Source organism: Chiloscyllium plagiosum, unplaced genomic scaffold (assembly GCF_037043375.1).
Source record: "Chiloscyllium plagiosum isolate Xiang-an unplaced genomic scaffold, Cpla_swu_hap1 HiC_scaffold_15, whole genome shotgun sequence".
In the NCBI taxonomy this organism is placed as follows: Eukaryota; Metazoa; Chordata; class Chondrichthyes; order Orectolobiformes; family Hemiscylliidae; genus Chiloscyllium; species Chiloscyllium plagiosum.
In genome coordinates this window covers 23,058,238-23,079,177 of record NW_028270153.1, presented here as the reverse complement: position 1 = coordinate 23,079,177, position 20,940 = coordinate 23,058,238, and the positions used below count along the sequence as shown (strand labels likewise).

General features: G+C 37.8%; 2 long non-coding RNA genes across 6 annotated transcripts in view; one reads left to right on the top strand and one right to left on the bottom strand.

The window, feature by feature from the left end:
* Window positions 1-13,017, bottom strand: part of LOC122560208 (uncharacterized) — a 135,803-nt gene extending 122,786 nt beyond the window's left edge. Inside the window, exons 1-2 of one of the 5 annotated variants that reach the window (XR_015759542.1) lie at window positions 12,339-13,017; window positions 10,688-11,055 (exon numbers count right to left, since the gene is read on the bottom strand). This is a non-coding gene — a long non-coding RNA (uncharacterized LOC122560208). Of the gene's footprint in view, window positions 1-10,687; window positions 11,056-11,191; window positions 11,658-12,338 lie in introns of those variants that run through there. The other 4 variants (XR_015759545.1, XR_015759544.1, XR_006314701.2 and 1 more) reach the window with 4 other exon arrangements.
* On the top strand, window positions 12,714-19,245 carry LOC122560207 (uncharacterized). The gene is made up of 3 exons (XR_015759546.1): window positions 12,714-12,838; window positions 14,511-14,604; window positions 18,965-19,245. It is a non-coding gene; the product is annotated as an uncharacterized LOC122560207 (long non-coding RNA).
* Window positions 19,246-20,940: the final 1,695 nt, after the last annotated feature.

Sequence of the window (20,940 nt, the reverse complement as noted above, 5' to 3'; positions counted from 1 at the left end):
AGTGTTAGGTGATTTTATGAAGTGGATGTTGAGAAAGATTAAAAGAGCTTTACTCTGCATCTAATAATGTAACATACATCTTGGAAATGCTTAATGTAGACAGAGGATGTCCTTAGTGTGATGTTCCTAACGTCTCTCACTTTGATGAGTAGGAGAAAAATAGACTCGACTGTTGTAATAATGGAAGAAAATTGTTGTAGTAACTCCAGTGAACCAGATAAAAGAGATTAAACCATTTATTTATATAATCAACACACAACTTGTACAAGTATTGATTAACTAATATTATAGGCTGGCTACATAAAAAAAAGATATTGCTTTGATGTATCATGATTTTCATGTTAAGGGAAAAAACACTTCAAAAAAAATGTTAGAATAAAGATTTTTTTCCATGTGCTCTTGGATTTCTACAGGTCTACTCAGTTAGGGTTCAGCCTACCAGTTTACATGTACATGATATATTAGCAGATGTCAAGCATCATAATTTCTCTATTGACAATGTCTTCATAGCTGTTTATCTTCAGCCTTCATTGACAGTTTCAGCTCAGGCACGTTCTCAGTCTCCAGCTCATGCTGAGGCGATCAATGCACAGCTACAGCTGGTTGAAGGGGACCAAATCCATAGAAGAGTTGATTTGGTTCCATTTTACCAGCTTTAGCAAAGCATTTGACTCAAGAAAGGGCAGCTGTATATCTGAAATATTGATTTATCATTTTCTTAAAAGAAAACACATTTTATGTAAGAATGTAATTTAATTACCATATATTAATTATCTACAAAACCACTGCCAGATAGAATAATACTGTATTCAAAAACTGCACTGGTAAAATTTTCAGCCACAACAATCTTTTATGAATCTTTGAACCTATCACCATTCATTTAGTGTACATGGTTCTCCAAGTATTTTACAGCTATAACACTTATTTGTGGATAATTATTTCCCATTTAAATGTTTCAGATAAAAAATTATTGCCACCTAGAAAAGTGGAGGTAGACACATTTCATCCTCTTCAGAGGTTCCTAGTTATGAGCAGAAAAGAAAGGAATAACATTAAAAGCAAATGTGATTTCTGTTTTCTGCAGATCAATTTGTGATCTCTGTGACAGCACTGTTCTGTGACTGGCACCATCTCTTAAGTTGTACATCTTTGATGAATGTAACACCTGCATTCTATCATGACTACAGATCAGCAGCGAAACAGCTATAAGTGGGGAGGTAGCAAAATATACACTCAGTTGATACTAACTTTATTGAGTAAGACAGGAATCCTCTCACAACTCAAGCAATGAACAGAAACTTGCAAAATTTGTACAAAAGCTAAGGAACACACAATGGAATTAAATAAATAGTTAAAAGAAGGGGAAAAAAATCAACACTGATGGAAAAAGTATGAAATTTAGGAAGTTGTAAAAGGAATCTGGAATTAGTACAAGGTACATATGAGTAATTATTTTATGGCTTATGTAATTATCAAAAAAATTGCAGTACTACTGATGCCCAATCCAGCTTTCTACTGAATTTATGTACTCACAGTGCAATGCATAATGTCGTCATGACTTCCTGAATAAATATATAAAGCTCAGCAATAGTATTCATATTCTACAGTTATTGTAGGACAATGGGGAAAAAAGAACACTGGAATAAGTTAGGGAAGTGAGTAGTTTGATAGAGGATAGTGAGCAGGTTCAATCCAGTCAAGGCTGGTGATGGATGGCCATATCAGTTGTGTTTCAGTAAGCTGCAGTCTGTTCTCCTTTAGCAGTAGTCTTGGGGGGTGGGGGATGGGATGGTGTTGGTTAGCTCGGACAACTGGTTTATAATGGAGAGTGACATCAATGATACAGGTTCAATTCCCATATCATCAGTCTACCAGAAGGTCCTACCTTTTTCAACCTCACCTGCGGTGTGGTGACCCTCAGCTTAAACACCCACCGATGATCCCACTCTAACGACAGAGCAGGATTATGGTGACTTTACCATTTACCTGATTGAGATATGAGGACTTCAAAAATGGAGAAGTAAGAAGAGAAAATGAAAGTTTTGCTGGTGGTAAGAGATGAGAGAGTGAATGAGCAAATGAACAGCTGCAGTAGAATCAAAGATGAAAAGGCAAAGCAATTAGAAATTTGGAAGTGCAATTGTGAACAATTAAGTGAGACTTTTTCTGGACACAGAAGAAAGTTGAATTGGGTGAAATTTTGGGGGTGATGATTCACCATTAGTGAAGGCTTCTTTCTGACTGGTGTTGGTTCACTTGTTTATTTGATTAATTCATTTTTATTTTCCTATATCATTACTGAAAATAAATTTGTTGTGTGTCATTCTAAGAAAAATATATCCACATTTCAAATAGATTTGTTTGAGGAAAATCATGATGTACGTCATGATATTGTCCAGGAAGCATTCCCTTATTTATATTTTCAGGTGATAAATCTGAGATGTCGAATTCGGAAGAAGCCCTTTTCAAATGCTGAAAAATTCCTGTGACATAAAATATCTGAAACTCAGATATAGTTTACACATTTGCTGAAGTTGAAGTTAAGTATGTATGAAATATGAATGGATATTTCAGCATACAAGTTCCAACATATTTCTTTGAGTCTAGCAATAGTATCATCCAATAGCAGTGATCTAAATTGTCTATTTAACTGTATATTTAAAGGCTACGCTCCATCTTTACAAGTACTGTCATTTCATAATGTTTAAGTTGCAGCAATTCTCTACAAACTCAGGAATTACTGTTACCTGTGGTTCTTATCAATCCTGGCAGTAGTGTCCTTTGGAATTGCGAGTTTTTTTTTCATTTGTTGAAGTACAACTTTCATAGTAAATTAGAACAGCAATGCTTGATATGAGGAGCAGAGCATTGTATAACTTGCCAACATTTCCAAAAACTATTAATCAATTAAAGCTGCGAAAGAATTAAGATTATGAAATGTACAGGTGGTGGGCTCATGGTGAGTTATCTTCTCAGTTTTCTCAATCATATATACAGCTTCTTTAGGCACTTGCTGTTATTTAGAAAAATATTCGGCGATGGATAACTTTTCTTCATGTTGCTCAGTGTGTGTAGTTTGAAGCTTGTACTTGGAATTGTTGTAAAATATAATATTGCACAGAGTAAATCAATTACCTGGACCATATATCACAGTCAAGCAAAACTGATAAAATGGAATATTGATCATCTTTAGAATTATTATTAACTACTAATTACTCTTACAACACTAAGAATAATGTTAGAAACATGAATAAACAACAAATGAATATTTTGCACCATAGATGAGGAATCTTCTGAATGCAGAGAAGCTGGGATTGTCACTCTTGGAGTTGAGATCATGAAGGGGAGATTTAACAGAGATATTCAAAATTATCAGGGGTTTTGATACAATAAATAAGGAGAAATCATTTCCACTGACAAGTGAGTCAATATAAAAGAACACAAATTTAAGATAGTTAATAAAATAACCAGTAAAATGAGAAGGATAAGGTGGTTTTGTGAGAGTTATGTTCTGAAATACACTACCTGAATGGAAGTAAATAGTAGCTTTTAAAGGGGAATTAGATACACACTTGAAAAGGAAAATGTATGAAACTACGGTGAAAGAACTGAGTAACATCCAATCCAACTGAGAACATCCAATTTTGCATCTTTTAACATGAGATTGGCAGCTTTCAGTGAAGCAATGTGTGATTCACTGATCAATAATTCATTCATTCCAACCATCCTGAGGAATTCCTCTTCTGATTTAATTTAATTTTACTTGTATGGCCCTCAAACTGCAACAAATTCTTACATGTTTCCTATTTTTTCTTGATGAGGAAAAATCGATTCCTTCCTTGCAAGAAATGGATTTTAAAATACTTTGAAACACTTTGCAATTTTATGATGCAACTGAATTCCACTAATTATATTTCCCTTTATGACCAACTAATTCTCAATTGGAGAACTAAAAAGTTGATAGATAAACTATGACTATGCAGACACTGTCATTAAGGCACAATTTCTAGCTGTTCATTTTAAATGCTCTTTTTTTATTATGGTGATAACATTTTATAATTCTGTTAAAATTCCTCCTGAACTATAGCCTCTTTATTTCATGTTTATTCACTGAATATGAAATGAGGTTCCTTTTTGACTGTAGAGAAATATAAAGTTTGAGGTGCTGGGTAGTATAAGAGTCTGGGAATTTTTGAAATATCATTTTTGTAGCCCAGGAGTGGTGAAGCACAAGTTTAAATTCCATAAGCTGTTCCAATCTGCTTTCAGTTTTAAAATGTGGAGGTATCAGTGTTGGACTGGGGTGAACGAGGTCAGAAGTCAGATGACACCAAGTTGTAGTCCATCAGGTTTATTTGAAATCACCAGTTTTCAGAGTGTTGACTTCATCCGATGAAGGAGCAATGCTCCTAAACCTTGTGATTTGAAATAAACCTGTTGGAGGATAACCTGGTATCCTCTGGCTTCTGACCTTCAGATCTATACTGGAGGAAAATGCTGAATAAAATCAAAGGAAGTGGGTGAGGTACCAATTACAGTCATGCCTCTGGATAATTAAGTGTCGAATTGGCACAAATTGGGAAATACCTACATGACTTCACATCTACAGAATAAGTAAGAGTCTGTATTGATCTTTCTCAGTTTTTTTTCCCCCTGAACAAGAACACGTTTTTGTTTATATATTGATTAGGGTAGTCATGCTTCCCATAATCATGTTTGTTAATAAGAGATAGAGTCAGATGTCATGAATTTCAGAAATGCATTTGGGTGACATTGCTGGGTCTTATCATTCATTCAAGCTGTTGACACTAGTTACTAAAATTGGTGGCTTTATCTTAATATTTTAAATATTAACCCAATTTTCTCCTTAAAATGCCAACTGCTCTGTTGTGTGTTTCTTGCATTTACTGTTATCATTTCATAGTCATGACATTCATTTTATTCACAACATTGCTTTGTATGTATCATAGATTATATTGTGAACTTGTTGATTTAAAAAAGATTTAAAGCATAAGACAATGCCCCCAAATTAGATTACAACCTAATGGAAAAGGTGTGTATTTGGATATTTATCATTGAGATTACGATTAGGAATCAGAATTTCAATACTAGCAGTATCTGAGAACTGATATTAAAATGTTCTGTAGTTATTTTAATTCACAAAGTATATTCTTCACTATTGATGACCTTTAAGCTTAGTAACTTTCCAATAGAGTTTTCAACAAATTGAAAGCCACAGATTTATAACATGGCAGCAAGAATGTTAAATATTGAACTGTTTCCTTCAAGAAACATAATAAATAATGGTAGTTGAAGAAATCATTTCAAGTATGAAAAACATTTCAAATTCATTCTGATATTAATGAACACGTAATGACCAAGTATTACTATTTTGTATTAGATATCATGGTGAGTAATTTAGTAAATATTTGCACGTGCAAAAGTATAGAAGCTTAACATTGTTTTAAAAGGTGCAATCCTTCAAGATTTATGGTTGAACAGGAACAATTTAGATTCAGGTGAAAGATTTAAGCTTTGTTATCATTTTTATTGTTTAATTTAACTAAGAAAGCCAACATAGAATATTTACTGTAAAATCCAGTTTGTTTTAATGAAACGGACCTTCTTTGTTAGTTAGATTTTTCAATCACAATTATATAATCAGCTGGGAACAATAATGACAATCATCAATGGAAAGCAAAGCCCAAAAAATGTGAAATGAGTTCCCACAGCTATTATTTTGAATATCGATTCAGCTATTGTGTTTATTCAAAGAAATCATTTCAACCTAATTGCATCACAAACATATGAATTCAACTCTCAGTAAAGTAATTGTATCAAATTATCAATAAAATCCAAGGTAATTACTAGAGAATATTCAACATTTTGGCTTTACATGCTGATTTATTCCATTTTTTTTAAAGAGAAGTATAAGACATTGTCATTTTTGGCCCTTCTTATTAATACTACCACCACCTCTCTGTCCACACTTGTTAAACTAAACTTTAATGCATAAAAATATCTAATAATTCATATATTTGGTAAGATTTTCACATCTAGACAGTGGTGAGTGGACTTTTGACTTTGAATTAGCAGCAGCATTTGTTTTATTGATGTGATTTGTGCTGAAAAAATACAAATAACATCCATCAGAAACTTTTGACATAGCAAATTCAGATATTTAATGAAGAAGCTGCTCTGATAAAATATTAATTATTCACTGTAAATCTCATTAAGAAATGCTTACAACATTGAACCAAATCAATGAGAAAAAATATTGACTTCAAATGGTTTAAACGAACATTCAGGACAGAAATGAAATTGCACATCTATTTTCTTTTGCTGTTCATGAAGCACTGAACTAATTCAGTTTCTCCTACCAACTGGCCTGAATTTGATTATCAGAGAGCAGTTGTACTGTTTAGCAGAACGTATGAAAGGTAGCTACTTTATTGAACAGGCCCAAAGAAGAGTATTGTTAAGGTTTAAGAATCACACCTGGTGTGAACAGTTGGCTGTTTGGGTGATTTTCATCATATAACTGAGTACCCAGTGTATCCAGTATCTAATGTCAACATACTATAACACATCCTTTGCTAAAATAAAGTTGTAAAAATTTTCCATAAGACCCTTAAATAGATCACACTAAAAATATCTTAGTGGTCGAATATAAAGTAAGCTTTAAATAGGATTTGTTGCTGCTATCTACACGATAGGAAATTTGTTATACAAATTGTAATTGTGTAGAATTTCACTCAGAAGATGTCATTCTATGTAATCCTCACTTTTTCTTTGTATATGCAGTTTAACAGTTACTATGATTAATATCCGAGCTTAATATAGTTGTAATGCGTATTTTTTTAATATATATGCAGTACTTATAAGATTAGATGATTCCAACAGAATAAAGAAAGTGTCAGTATTTCAAATATTGTTGGCTTAGGTGTGATAATTGACAGATAATATGTGTGTATATATAATAAAATGGATTTTGACAGCTTTCAATTTAAGCCATGATGGCCGACAACAGGAATAGTTCAGATTTATCTTGCCCAGCTGTTCAGCCACCAATCACTGTACACGACTGCATTTGGTTACCATGAAAAGCATCGTGCTGTTCCATTACAGGGACTGGTTAAGTGGGATTTCGGCACAGAGGGCAGCTGAGAATGAGGACTATTTATATCAGCTGTCATGGCGTTCTTGGACACTTTAGGCTGCTGGGGTGCTTATTTAGACAACAGCGCACTTCCATGCGCAGACCATATCAGGGCATGGCAAGTTACTAGCTCAAGCAGAAGAGCATTTCATGAAAAGCTGCATCTGTTCTGAATGTCAATCAGGCTTCCTGAAAAATTCCTTCAGCTACAACAGTGTCAGCAAATGTTCAGACCTCTACACCTTTTGGGAGGGAAGAGTGAATAGAGGAGAGGGTGGGTGGGGGAGGGGAAAAGTTAATCACACTGGGAGATAACGCACTTCTCAGAAGAGAGCATGTGTGATGCAACCACGTCAGTACGGTGAAATGTCTTTAGGGGTCTCTTTGGCCTTTTCCCTACTTTTATCCGAATATAACTGGAAATAGGGCAAGATTAAATAGCCAGGCCAGTGTCAGACGCATAAAGAGATACTGCAGTGCAGTGCTAATCTTTCTGCAATAGGACGTGCACAGCCCAAACTCTGACTCAGCAGATTTTTTTTTTGATTTGTTGATCCAGGTACCATACTCTCAATTTATGCTAAAATGGTAGCTGCCACTTCCCTTCTTTAACCATATATGAAATGCACACTTATGTCAACCCTGTGCTTTCTACATCAAACTCATTCCATTCTTAAATGCTGAACACGTGTTTCTGATTTCACTTGCACCTATTTCCAGAAACAAAAATGTCGTACAATTCTCCATCCTGACATGAGGGAACTGATCGACCTCTAATGCAGCAGCTGAAATATCTGTCCTTTGGGTCAATCTAATCATGCTTAATAGTGGTTTACTTCTCAACACAACATTTTTCACTTTGGGATAACAGCGTAAAATGTGATTGCTTATGTGCTATTCACTAATGCTTACACAGGGATCAAATCTAGGGTTTTTAAACATTTGCACAACACAATAGTTATTGTCTTTGAAAGTTGCACTGCCAAATTTGCATTATAAGATGGCTTATCACTTGTAGACACCACCATTTGCCAAATTGAAAGTTTACCAACTAACAATAAGTGAAAGATCTCATTGACACTTTTTGGTTATGTAATAAATAAATAATAAATTGAGTTAATTTGCTGGATTCACTTCCGATATACTTTTCAGCATAAAGTACCTAGTGAGTTACAAATTTGGATTCATGCTTTGAAGTATGAAATAAATTCAGAAACTTCATTAGATGTAGCATATACTTGTAAAAGCAATATAAAGCATTGGACATCTTTTGCAAATATTTGGGATATTTTGACATGAGATCCTGCACATGAAAATCAAAAATCTGAACTGATTTTTGTAGTGGAGATTATGATACAGTTGTGAAAAATCTCTCAAAAGCAGTCACTTCTATCTTCCAATTAATAAGTCATAAGTGCCCTGAAGTGCTGTCAATGAGTACTAAATAAAATACATTAACCAAATAGCCCAACACGGTCATAAAATGCTATTCACAGCTGCATGGTCAAATGAACTAAGATCCTAGCAGCAAGTACAGACTTATTCTGTATAGCTGTGTGTGTGTCAATGTAATAAAACCCATAATGCCTTTCTTCTACCCTCGACAAAGGTCATCCATTTATACCATAGAATGTTCTCAATCTAGTTCATTTCCCACCTGTTGCTGCCACAGTTCCTCTGCAGGGCTTAACATTAGTGGGATTCTCCTAAAGACCACGTATCACATGCTGATTGATTAATCAACAGCTTACGCTCTCTGACCTTTATCAGAAATTACCAACATCAAAATGCTTCTGCCTTTCCGTAACAGTGTATCACTAATACATCTTTTTCTGTTGCTGGATTCTAAGATCTTACAATCCTAGTTAGAAATTATGAGCACTTTTCAATTACAGTTTCTTCACTAGCTAATGAGTAGAAATCCTAAGTCATGACATGAAATTCGTTCCAAAGTATGATTACTAAAATGCCTCTATGGCCATGCCTGATGGAAGTAAAGTGTGGTTTAGCAAAAGCATCAATGAAAAATATTTCATTTGTAAATATATCTCAGTCTCGTCAGAAGAATGTTCAACTGTCATTTTCAGTCATAAAATAGTTCTATGCAAACATTGAATGAAGGCAAAATCCATAAAAAACAAAATTTAGACCAGAGGCCCAGTTTCAAGTCTCTTCCTGTGACAGAGTGTCTGAACAAGTTGATTAAAAATACCTAAGACAAAATATATGTTTGAAATGATTTGCAATGGCATATGAGTTGCGATTTTACTCTCTGTCCTTTCCATTTACCAAAACAAAACCTTAAAATGGTGAAGATCCAAACAATAATTCAAATCTGGAAAGGCGGTGCAACTTTGCGGCAAAACTTTTTTTTTGTACGCTAATTGGTTTCTAACCTAAACCAAGCTTCCTAAAGGTACAGCCTTCAGTATGGGAGGTGGGCAACACTCTTGAGGATTTATATTTCAGAAAATGCTTTGAGAAAAGTGTCTGAGGTATAGCAACATACAAATATTCCGTTTGCAAAATATTTGACTAAACATTGGCTGAAAATTCTTAAATTGCTAATATAGATAATAGTAAGCATGGCATAATATAAAAGGTACCATCTCATGCTGAGAAAAAAAATCAGTTTTAAATACAATTTTCCTGGTCCCAAAAGAATTAAGCCTGCTGATATATGCTGCTAGGCTAATCCATAGATAAGGGTGCTCCTACAATATGAAGTACAAAGTGGTGAGTGCCTGACTAAACACAATTGTCACCATTTACTTGACATTATTCCCCTTTCAAAATAAATAAAATGAATGCTATTTTGATTCTGGTTTGTTAAAACAAATGCGGAACAGGGAGCTTTCCTCTAGCCTTGCTTTTCAAAGCACTGCCGCAGTCAGCATATTGAATATTTAATGTCCTGATGAGCAATTCCACCTGCTGACACAGGAAAAGTGACAGAACAATACATGCACTACAACAAGCTCATCAACTGAATCCACATTCAGGCTGCCCTGTCAGGCAATTTTTTTTTCCTCTAGAATGGTCACTCTTCTCCGTTGAATATTTCCAACCAGAAATACATACTTCTTTACATTCCATAGCTTGCAAGGTTCATATGGGCATATAAAGAAGTATGTGCTCCAAGTAGGTAATAGCTGGGTGTACATCCTTCATGTAAAAAAAAATGCTGATTCATAAATCTATGCTCCCTATGGCCTGGATTGCATGCAATTAATTTAGAAGAGTTACAAGGTGTCTTTTCCTGCTCCTTTCAACACTACTGTTAAGAACTACAAAATAGAATTGCAGTTTGCATTACAGTTTTTCCATGGGCTGACGTACAGTAGAGTTTGGGGCAGAGGGAGACACTGAGGAATACTACATTTCTCAATGCTGTAAGTCAAAGGAATTTATGCAGCTATGACACACAGTGTTGTATATTTTAATTCCTGTTAAGCACAGAAAGAAGACTTTTCATTATCCAAACTGGCTTGTCATTGCACAGTTGAGGAAAAAAAGTGTTTCGCTTACCTAGGTTCAATTGAAAAATTCCATTAATCACAGGTCTCATAAGTCATATTTTGACTGCTAGACATGTTGCTGCTCCCAGGATCACTTCTTGATTTCAGGGGACCTGCACTTTTAGACTTGGTGCAGCCGAAGCACACATCTGTTGCCATCACTGATAGTTCACTTGTATGTCGCTGTTAGGCAGCAAGGCTTCCCCACAAACAGATTTGATAAGGACGGACGCAGCAACCGGTTCAGCCCCTCATAATTTCCAGTCCCATCCTGTGCTTTTGGTCGCTCTTTCCAGTCTCTGTCTTTCTCTGTCTGCTTCACAGTCATCCCGAGCTGAGCTTTAAACCTCCCCTAACAATGTAGCCAGAGTGGCGGCGCTGAAAATGATGATCAGACTGAATAAAAGGCTATTATGGGCAGGATTTAGACACTAAAGCAAAAGCAAGAGGTCACACAGGGCACTTAATGCTCATTCAGCATTGCTGTAATGGTATGCTCTGCTCGTCCACTCACCTGCTTTGTTGACTGCTACTCCGTCCAAGCCTCACAGATCAATACCAATTTGCAGGCAAATGCAGAGCAAATGTCTCAGTGTTAATGAATTTTACAATTTCACACATTCTGATCAGAACTACCTTTAAACAAACTTCAGCAGCGAACATTTGAAGCCAGTTAAGAACATAAATTCTCCAAATTGCAGAAAGGCCCTTCTGGGTTTTATTTGATTATGTTACTTTTTTAAGCAGCCCAGTTGAAAGAGGGAACTTGTCTGAAAGATATTTCTCATCATAAGCTTGCTAACTTTCCTCAGATGTCAGGGACAGTTCAGCTCCACTGCATTCTCTCAAACACTGGTTGGCACCTTTAAAAATTTCACATCATAACGGCAGCAAGGGAAGGTGAAGATGAATGTGTGACACATTCCTCTGCCATTTGACAAATGAGGAGGATAGATGATGAGAAACAAATGAAATCAGAAGCTGGCTACAGATGATCTCACCAAGGAAGCACTAAGAACACAAGGATGGCAGGAAATTAACCTCCCTATTCCCCCAACCCCCACCCAAGGCTACCCCTTTTAAATCTCATTCTTAGATTCAATGCTAATTTTAGAGAATTTCCCACACTGGGACATGAGATGAAAGTTTTTATTATGCTACAATTTAAGGGGCATGGGCTTTTACTAACTCTAGTCACACTGTAAGGTACAATGCTATTAAGTAATTACTATTATTCTTGGTATTTATCACTGTTTTATTTACTACATCACTTCAGTCAGCATCCATCAAGCAGCCTGTCTCAGCATTAAGCATAAAAGGTTTTTAACCTTTCAAAGTGAAGGCATGTCAGAGGTCTCACATTTCTGTTTAGATCATTCTAGCCCATTGCTTGCTCTGCAGTTTTTTTAAAAAAAATGAAGTACACCATGGCAGAATTAAACCCCTCACAACCTCCTGCAGTCACACACACACACACACACAGAAACAGGCTCCCACCATCACAGTAAAATATATATACAGAAACAGACACACAGATCGACTGCCATGCGCACACATAATTCAGGGAGCATGTTGCATGGACAAGGGATTTCTGAGCCCCACTGTCAGGCACATATGCAGTCAGAGCAGTTAGAGGAGCAGGAAAGAACAGAAAGACATACCAGATCAGAGATTCTGTTGCAGCAGTTGTGTCACCAGAGCACTAGCTGAAAGCTGAATCAGCTTTGGAGAGTTAGGGATGCATAGAGGAGGGTCACAATATCACGAGGTAATAATGCACTTCATGCAGCAACCGTCAGCCTTCTCTCATAACCAATCTCTTATGCAGAAACTGGGCCCTGTGATGGTATTAGTCCTCGGATGTAGAAATTCTTCGGAATTTAGCAGCCCCCAACTCCTTCTATTCTGCTGCAGCACAGACTTGCCACATTCGTGGGTGTTAGAATGTATAGCATACAAGCGACAAGCAGTAACTGAAAGGCAGAGAGAGAGAGAGAGAGAGAGAGAGAAAGAAAGAAGAGAGGCAGACCACACTGAAGGACAAAACCAGGAGTTTAGGAGAGGCAACCTTCACTCGAATGGATGCTGCAGCACAGCACACCTTGATACAGATGAGCTGCGCTGTACAGGACTGCAAGAAGCTACCTTCTCCCCTCCAGAGGTCAGTAGAGGTCGGGACTCACACACGCAGGAGGGGTTTGCTGAGAATACTTTCTAATCAGAAAGTGGGACCACATTTCTAGTACTTATATACCCAGCTAAGCATCTGAAACATGCACAACCGACAACCAGTCTCTTCACTGTTGCTCCCTCCCTGACCATATTTAGTCAACCATAGCAAAAAATAGCCTGTCAGCTGCAGATTGCCGAGCCGGGAGTATTTGGAGTTCAATCGCTTGTTCAGCCCATTGACTACTTGTCCTGCAGTGGCCTGACTCTGCCATTTGACTGCTATTTTTAGCCAGGCCAAATAAAGAGGTATCTCATCTTACCACTAACATCTCCTAGTGATTCTGTAGGTCCCTACTATGTATGGTAAGCATCGATATAATAATAGATCTTGACAGAAACTGTGCTGAATCTGTTTAACTTTTTGTTTTGCTGAAGAAAACAATGGAAATGTCTTGAAAGGAAGGAACTTGAAAGGATATTGATTTCATCCCCCTTCTCCCTCCCTTCAACAGCATGGTGCAATTAAACAGAAAATGCTTGGGAAAGGTACAAACAAATTAAAGGTACAAACCAACTAGGATGGCCACACCTCTGTGACTCCGTCTTCTTTCATTAGTTTGTAACAACGCTTTTCAATAGCATTCAGATAGCACTTGTTATCCATGTATTCAATTTACTTATAGTAACAGGAAGATCAGTTTAGATAGCATGCTGTGAAACCTCCCTTTGGGTCCTTCTGAGCTGCTCTGGTGAGCACTAATCTACTGTAGGGCTTCCTATCAGAGCTGAATAGTGTAAATCTCAATAGGTAGCAATTTTGGTCCCCAGTGATAACTGACCAAGAGAGGATCCCCAGACTCCAGCCCTCAACATTATACTCCAAAGATAACTGTCCATGAATAAGACCAGAGGGAATGTTCAGTTTAATGACAGGATTCTTTATGCAGAGTTGGGGGGGTAACGAGAGAGTTGATTTATTTGATTGCAGCAACCAGCTGTTCAGTACTAAAAGAAAGGATGCGAGCAGGGTTTAAAATGTAAGCACACAGCTATAAAACTAACCAAGTTTCACCTTTCCCCTGTGAGCCATAATCTATACAATATTTTTGTAACATGCTCCAGAGCAGGAGGATTTCTGATCTTCATTATTGGTCCCAGGCTTCATGTTCTTGTGACCGATTTTATACCAGACAAACTGCACGTACAAGAGATATGGTACTGCAAATTTCAGATTATATTTTATCTGTTCACTATAGATTTTACTCTTTTCCATAAATCCAAAAATTATCATCTGCCTGAACTGTTTTCGGTACATGAATTCGCATTCCCTTACAATTTGTATCAATATTTATACAGAAGATACAAATATAGACCAATATACAAATTCCACACACACACAAAACCACCTATCTATTCATGCTGTAATTTCAACACAATCCAGTGCAGCATCTTTACCTAAGGTAGGCCAGCTGGAAAAACCTAAGGATATTTTGATACCATGATGTACTGCAGGAATATATTTATCACAAACAATGCGGCTAGTTTGGTTGGCATTGCATACAGCTACTGGTGAGATAAATCATACATTTAAGCCAACTGAGGTGCATTAGACTTTTGGTGACAAAAGACCTTATTAATTTCCTACCTTTTCCTTTCTCAAGGATATGCACTGCAGAGAAATCTTACTGACTTGGATCGAATGATATATGTATTATCCCCTAATGATTCCAGGTTGAGGTGGCAAGAAAGTAAAACGTAGGTAATAATTTTAATGCCTGATTGTATTTTAGAAGTACAGGCATTCAAACAAAGCAATATTTATAGTAAGGACTGAAATATGTCAAACATTATTTATTCTGTATGTTAAATTATCGCTTTAACCCTATAACCCTGAAGTGAACAAAAATGGAACTGCTTTAATATGCTCTCAGACACATCTATTAAGAATTACTGTGTCCCACAACTGTGAAAGCTTGGCCACTTTTTTTCCATCCATCATTTCTATAGTTAACTCATTACATTTTTAACAGGAGAATGAAATCACACAGTGAAGGAGAAATGTTTATTCCTGAATATTTTTATGTTTCTGAGAAAGTAAACATTCATGATCAGAGGTGTATCTTTCTAGGATTTGTTTCTATAGATTTCTCTTCAATTTAGTTTTTCCATTTAAGTCTGTATTATTCCCAAAGCAGGGAAAAAAAGGGAAATTGTTTGCATAATTTATCTGCATAAAACTGTAATATATAATATGTATTGCACATTTATATCAGTTTCTAGATTGTGCAGGGTGGAGTGGGAATGATACTTTAATGGTATTAAAGTGCTTGTTGTATTTGGGATATTGATTTGCTTGCAGCTATTCATTGAATGCTGTCTTCACTGAATGAAGGTACGTGGAAATTAAAATCGAAGAAAAATAAATTGGTCAAGAAAGAGGCAGGAGGAGATTAGAAATATTGTTATATTTTCCTGTGTGAATAGTCACTGAGGAATTGTTGAAAGATCCATTTTTATTCTTGTCCTGACCCATCATAATTTTAGTTCGAATTTATTTAATAATGCAGCTTTTACTAGTTTTCTGTTTCTCTCCTTTTTAATTGCACCTAACAAGATCCAAAAGTAAAATCCCAGTATACTTACTGAAGCTAAGGAATGTATATTACTAAAGGACCTTGAAAGAAAGGTGACAGTATCTGTCATTCTTTCAACTTAGTTTATGTTTTGAACTTTGTGGTAAATCTGAAATTGATAACACAGAATTGATTTTTAGCAATAAACAGTTACATTAAGTCCCATTAATATTTGTACCCTGTATAACACCACTATGAGACATTTCAGGTGTCACTGAGATAAGGTCTAAGGTCACGCTGATGGTAATGCAATGATATCATACCATGTCATCACACTGGCATTCCTTATTGTCTGGGGATAAGCAACACGGCTGCAGAGTAGTCTCTAATGTCACACTGAACTACATTTCCACTGTGTTAAAACTGATGTTATAATCCCACAGCCATGAGGACTTAGATTTTTTGGGTAAGTTTTGTCCTTGGGTGATTGTATGAAGAGTGAGGTCGGATCACATCAGCCACCACTATACTTTGCAAAATAAAAATTGAGAGAGATACACAATGATGATTCAAAACCGATACCACCTATTTAACACTGTCACCGAAATCACACACATTCTCCTGTGTAGTGTTTTCGAAAACTCTTCCCAACACTTGAATCTTGCAATCTCCCCAGAATAAATAAACATATTAAGTGAACCTCTGCTCACTTAATGTCTCAGTGAGTTAATCAGTGAGTTGTTAAACCACATGGACAATCTCAACTGAAGAGATAATAGAGGTTCTGTAATTGGCTGCAGCATGTATGAGCAAAGAAGATGTGACTGGTCCAGGCTTCAGTGCAATTTTGCTCCTCCCATAAATGAATTGACTGCTGACATTCACAGTCAAGGTTCACAGCTAAAGACTGACTACCTGGGTAAAATTACCAAAGGGTACCTGGTACTGATGAAATCATACCACAGCAAAGAAATATCTGAGGAACTGTGCCCAAAATCAAGAAAAATAAACTGATATCACTTGACACACACCTAGACCCAGATCTTCCAGTCTTCAAATGGACATATCCCATAAGAGGCATGGCAGGATGTCTCAGAAATTCTGATGCCCTGACAATCCTGTATTTGCCCAGCACCAGGCAGTTATTCTGACTTAGAATCAGAGGCTTTGGAGGGTTCTGATTCACTTAACTTGCTAGCCAACCAGGAAATGTTAGAGAAATTAAAATCTGTTCTAACTCTTCGAAAACTATAAAATTGACACCCCAATCCTTCATGCTACCCCTCCCACTGGGCTACCACCCTGATCTGACCAACCCCTCGGATACCCAATTGACACCCCACCTCCTCCTATGGACACCAGGTAGGCTCACAACTCCAGTTGAACACCAGCCGAGACCTACAACAATACTACTCAAATACCCAACTTGAACCCTCAACTACCTGACACCCAGACTTCAGGGTCCCTCCTGACACCTGATTCACCCATTCCTCTCCCCATTTAGCTAACACCCATAAACCGCCCACACATCTGTTTTGCCACCCCTCAAACACCTCACACCCTAACCCCTCACCTACCTGCCACCCTCAGCCCTCAACCATCTAGCTACCTAATAGCACATCCAACTATCGCTCTACGTCCTCATGTACCTTCCAACTTATTCTTCACAGACCCTGACACCTTGCCCCCACTTGACCCCTTATCCTCACACCCATCTACAATTTGCTCCCCCTCATCCAATTGGCACCCTACCCCCTGAATTACCTATCACCTTGTTCCTCACTGGTACCCCCTTGCTACCACACCTTTCACTTGTATCCCTCACACATCTGATACCTTGCCCTCACCCGCCTGCTACCCAATCATCTCACCCATTTGCTACCTGTGCCTTCTCAACCACTTAGCATGTGGCTCTCTTACCCCTTCATGCACCTCATACCCTCCCCAATCCCACTTACCTATCACATTTGCCTGAACTCAGTAACTGCTAATGTAATTTGGGAACAATGAAGCAATGAATACAACAGATCTTGCCACAGAAAGGGGAGGAGTGTCTGTGACTATTGACTATGATATGGTGTGAATGGTTTGCTGGACTGCTTTTGTCACGAAGGCTCCTGTCTCGGAAATTAGGCTACAAAACTCTGGTCAGATCAGGGAGCATCCTTTGGCCTGATCTGGTTTGGAGATGGGAGTTCTGATCTGGATAGGAACAATACAATGCAGAACAGGCCCTTCGGCCCTCGCTAAAGGTTCAGATCATTATATTCAATGGTTATAATTTACCTTCCAATGAGTCAGTTTTAGTCCCAAGTCAATTTAGTTTAGTTGGACACAGGAGGTAGGAGGGAGAAACACAGCTCCAGTTGGCTTCAGTATCTTTAGCTTAAATGGAGGCATAGGAAGGGGATGTAAATCAACCAGGTTTTGTACTTTACAGTAAGCTTCTGTTGGAAAAGAACATATAACTATAAAGTCAGTGTAGAATAGTGCTCAAATATGATACCTCTCTGCTGGAAGTCAGGTCCGAATCATCCTGGAGTTGTGCAGACACCACTGCCCTTTAGAAATGAGTGGCTTCCCAGCCTGATATACCAGCCTCCTGGAGTGGCCTCCTGCACTGGCATAGCAGCCTGTTGGGGTGGCGACCCGGCATGGAACAGTGGCCTCCCCAAGTGGCCTCCTGGGGTGATCCCCTGGCCTGACATAGCAGGCTCCCAAAGGGGCCGCCCAGCCTGGCATACTAGCCTCACAGAGTGGCAACCCAGCCTGGCCTACCAGCCTCACAGAGTGGCCTCCCAGTCTGGTGCACTAGCCTCCCAGAGTGGCCTCCCTGCCTGGTGTACCAGCCTCCCAGGGTGGCTTCCTGGCTGGTGTACCAGACTCCCAGAGTGGCCTCACGGTCTGGTGTACTAGCATCCCTGGGTGGTGCCCTGGCCTGGCCTAGCAGTCTCCCAGCATGGGACCTGGCCTGGTGTACCAGCCTCTCAGAGTGGCCTCCCAGCTTGGCATACTAGCCTCCCAGAGTGCCCTCCCGGCCTGGCGTAGCAGCCTCCCAGAGTGCCCTCCCAGCCTGGTGTACCAGCTTCCCAATTTGGGTTACCGGCCTGGTATAGCAGATTCCCAGGGTGGCCTCCTGGCCTGGAGCAGCGGCCTCCCAGAATGCCCTCCCGGCCTGGTGTAATAGCTTCCTTGGCCAGCATCCCGTCATGGCATCCTGTCAGGCCATCCTCAGCCCAGAGTGGTGATATGGAGCAATCTCCCAGCCTCACGATCGGCAAGATGAAGCCTGGCATAGCCTGGACTGGAGACGTAGTGCCAGCTTGGAATGAATTGGGAGACCGCTGTTCTGGCCTTTTATTTCTACAATCCTGGACATTTTATTTCCCTATTTTCTAAAATCTTGTAATTAAAGAAGCTTTACCTAGGTACCTTTGATGCTATACATGGCAACGTATAAACTTATTACTGTACTCATTGAGTCTATGTGACAATAAAGCTATTGCATTTCATTTCATTTATTTATTTCATTTCCTTCTAAGGTCTATCCATGGTGAATACTTGGTGAGTTCCTATATCGGATATAAAGACAAAGGATGATGATTGGAGGGGCATGGGTTGGCCTCCATGTCTAAGCTCATACATGCAAAACTGTCACTTTGGCAAGGTATCTGAGACTATCGGATGCCATAAAACTGTGCCTTTCAGAAATAGATGCAGTGTAAAAAAACTAGGAACAAAACAGTAAATGAGACTTTAAATTGAAATTGAGCTATTGCAATTTGTGTCCACTCTACAAGCCTCTTGATGTTACCGAAAATTAATCAAGAATACTAGGAAATAAAACATTCATATGAATTAGATAAAAATAAAAACTCATGTTGTAAATCCAAACAGTAATTCTTAAACAGACTGTCATAGAGATTCTATTAACTTTGATGTTGGAGGGCAGGACAAGGTGTGTTATCGTTCTGAAAATCTTCTATACTAGGACCAAATAGATAAGCTATTTTTGTTGTGAAGTGCCTTGAACCATTTCATTGTGTTAAAGATACCATACAAATGTAAGTTGTTGTTAATATGTAATCTAAAGGTAAATGTTTCTAAAATTCAAATCAAACAGTCAAAGTTTTGGCACTAGTTAAAAATCTGCTTACTAAATAGACAAATTAACTATTTATATATATGCAATAAATAGTGTTCAATATGAGAGTTTCTCTCATTAAATACCTACTCCAAATGCAAAATCAGATGAAAGTACTGATTGCATAGTTCTTGATTGAAAATCTCGCTCAGACAATACAAAATATTCAAGTAATGTTTCATTGTGATCAAAAAAAAATAACTGATAAAGTCCTCATTTATTACAATTATATAAATGAAATCTAAAAATGACAAGGCAAAATTGGAAATGAAGGAGCAGAAACCAACTGTTTCTCCATCGGTATGTTTTGGTGCTAATGAGTTCTTTTTTTATTATTATGGAGTTATTGGTATCCCCGTATTAGTCATAAATGAGCACTTGAGACACTTTATCATTGAAGAAGGAACCGCTGAGGTTTCAAAAGCTCACTTGTGCTATAAAATATGTCAGTGTTACATGAGGATTCATGGTTATACTACCAGTATTTTTATTATTATCTTACAACATCAGACTAGCATCACTGCTTACTGCTCTTAGCAGGAGTTCTTACAGAGATCTGCAACAATCTGTTTAAATGCATATCATATGAACATATTACTGGGAACATGTACAATAAGTAAGCATCAGCTGATTGTGTCTTGAAATGGTGCTGTCTTGTTGGATGTTTTATGGATTAAGTAACTTGCTGGCAGTACGAGCTGATGCATTAATATGAGGATTGTAATGAATGGCCAAGGACTTCTTGTGCTGTCAATTCTGCAGCTTTGGAGATTGGTAATTAAATTGTCAACATATCCAATTATGTGTATACTTCGTACTTAACAGTGCTATTTAAATTATTTAAAGTAATGCATGATTTCCGAGAACCATTTGATAATTCCAATAATCAATAACTTAGTAGATACTTTGTGTGGCAGAGTTCATAAATGCAAAATAATAGAGAAATGAGACTGAGTTACAATGTTATAATTCAGTTCAGGAGGAACAGGTAAAATCATAAGGAGACTGGAGTGTAACATTTTAACTCACATCTAGGGATTTATTATCTACTAATAGGGTAAATGTAGTGATCCTGCACTCTCAATGGGCAGCTTTGCTCAATGGGAACATGATCAGAGACTTGGCTCAGTCATACTGTCGACTTTTCTCTGACATGCACTGCCCTCATGTGAGGTTCTTTACCAGCAGCATCAGAATACCAAACATACCCAATGCTTTTACTTTCTTTTTACTGAGCTGATGATTGCATGGTTGAGAAGTACAGTAGAATCTAGGAGATTGCTGATTAGAGTTTTGTTGTTATGTTTCAGGAGTTGTGCATTAGAACACTTGGCTGCAACACTTTACTGGTCATTAAACTACACATTGTATGTA